The sequence below is a fragment of the Carlito syrichta genome, unplaced genomic scaffold (genome assembly GCF_000164805.1).
Source record: "Carlito syrichta isolate Samal-C Ts95f unplaced genomic scaffold, Tarsius_syrichta-2.0.1 Scaffold153648, whole genome shotgun sequence".
NCBI lineage: Eukaryota > Metazoa > Chordata > Mammalia > Primates > Tarsiidae > Carlito > Carlito syrichta.
This window is the reverse complement of record NW_007097744.1, coordinates 211172-213692: the sequence shown is the minus strand read 5'-3', so window position 1 is coordinate 213692 and position 2521 is coordinate 211172.

The window sequence follows — 2521 nt, the reverse complement described above, 5'->3', positions numbered from 1 at the left end:
GAACTTGTGAGTTCTTATTTTCCCTCCATGTCAATTTACCTTTATAAATACCAAGAAAAGGGAAAAAATCCATTTTACTTATATTTTATGAAAACATGCTTAACACACGATAGAGAACAGCTAAGCTGACCCTGTAAATGCCACCATACATGTCCCTGTGGGAAGTAGGTGAAGCCAAGAGGTATACCATAGGCACACGGAATACAGAATATTTGGTAAACCTCACGTATCAAAACATCAGCCAGTTTCTGTTAATGAATTTATTGATTTTCTTCACAAAATTATAGGACATACTTCATCCTCTGCCTAAGTTAAAATAAATCAAAACACTAATTACCAATATAAAATAAGAGAAAAAGTAAACAAATTAGGATTAAATACTGTCAAAAAAATTTAAATTGCAAACTCTTCACTATAACTACATGAAACTAGTAAGTTGGGACTAGGATCCCTTGAGAGGGAAATATTCTCTGCAGGTTTCTGGTCCCTTTTAAAGATTAGATATTTTTAGTTTTTATTTACAAATGTTTAGTTGTTTGTTTAATTGTGCATTCTCCCATTAGAATGAAAAAGAAAAGTTAATATGGAATATGTTTCTATTATTTGTTCTTCCATCTCTCTAGAAACTTCTGTATCTTATAAAGCTTTCTTCAAATACTTTTAATAGCGATAGGTCAATTAATATACATATTTTAGAGTTAGTTCCCATTCTCTTTATTTTATACTTATATTTCTATACTGTAGCTTTCTATAGCATCATGGCAGTTATTTTCATCATTATTGTAACTGGTATTACTAGCTCAGGTTTATATGAGGTCTGACAATTAAGTTCATGAACTTGCCACTCTGTGCTTACATTGGCAGTACTGTACAAACAACTTGGTAAGGTTTCATAACCTTGGTATATCAGTGTCTCACAGCTGTGTTCATGTCAATGTGTGGAGGTGTCTTGCTGAGTGTCACTCATTATTGTTATTGCATGTTTTTGTGTGTCATTGCAAGAATGTCAGAGCTTGAATCAGAGCAATGAACAAACATTACATTTCTTGTTAAACTTGGCAAGAGTGGAAGTGAAATCAGGAATATGTTAGTCCAAGTTTATGGGGATAATGCCATGAAGAAACAACAGAATACAAATGGATTAAACATTTTTCTGAGGGGAGAGAAAGCATCACTGATGAGAGGTCAAGACGGCCAATAACAAGCAGAATTGATGAAAACATTGCAAAAAATCATTGAATTTTGTGTCAAAATCATTGGCTGACTGTGAGAAGCATAGCAGACCAAATAAACATCAACAGACAAACAGTTAGGAAAATCTTAACTGAGCATCTTGGCATGAGTAGGGTGTGTGCAAAAATGGTCCTGAAGAAGCTTGGGCATCATGACAGGGCACCAGCTCTCACAGCACTGTTCATGAGGGAGTTTTTAGCCAGTAAATAAATAACTGTATTGGAATACCTTCCATACTCACCTGATATGGACCCAATGACTTTTTTCTTTACCCAAAAATAAAGGAAATACTGACAGGAAGACAAGTTAATGACATTCAGGACATCAAGAGTAATATGATGAAATCTCTGATGGCCATTCCAGAAAAAGAGTTCCACAATTGCTTTGATGGGTGAACTAGGTACTGGCATCAGTGCATAGCTTCCCAAGGGGAGTTCTTTGAAGGTGACCATAGTGATATTCAACAATGAGGTATGTAGCACTTTTTCTAGGATGAGATCACAAACATAATTGTCAGACCCCATATGTGCTAAAGGTAGCATGGCTCATCTATTTGTGTCAATTTTTAATAGAACTTGAGCAAGTAAAATAGCACATATCTTGTCTGTTAGAAATATAACAAAGGTCTTATAAGAGCAGTACAGAATCTATTCAAAAGGAACAACATACAATTAAGTGTTTTTAGCCTTATCATCAAGTAGGTTAAATTATCCTCTGGTTTTCAGCTCCAGGGAATGATTCTCTCTGGGTTGTTTTGTACCTCCAGTTGTTTTCCATCAATTAATGAAGGTAACTGATTATTATAACACAATATCTTAAGCTGGAATTTAAAAATAATTTATAAAAGAGTGTTTAACAGACCTTAGTATTCAATTATCTGCCAATATTTACAACCTAATACTATAATTCCACATTGCCATTATTGACTTAATGAGGAACATGGATAAATAAATGGATAGATGCTAAGCAGAGATGGAAAAGGATGGAAGGGCCTGATTATGGTAGCAAATCTTGGCTGTACCCTTACTTAATACTGAGCCCCCCTGGAAAACATGAGATCTTTTATGCCCCTTGGAACATTTCTCCCACTTATTGACCTAAATTGAAATCTGTCTCCCCCTGATAACAATGCCTTCATGAAATCTCTCTTAGAGGTGACCGTTATTCTCTCATGCTTCAAGAACTTCTTAGTCCTGAACTGGAAATTATATTCCTCTCAATCCCCATTGCTTATTATCTGCATGTAGAAAGCTCTTCCTTCTTTGAAGTTCATGCTATTTAGCTATTC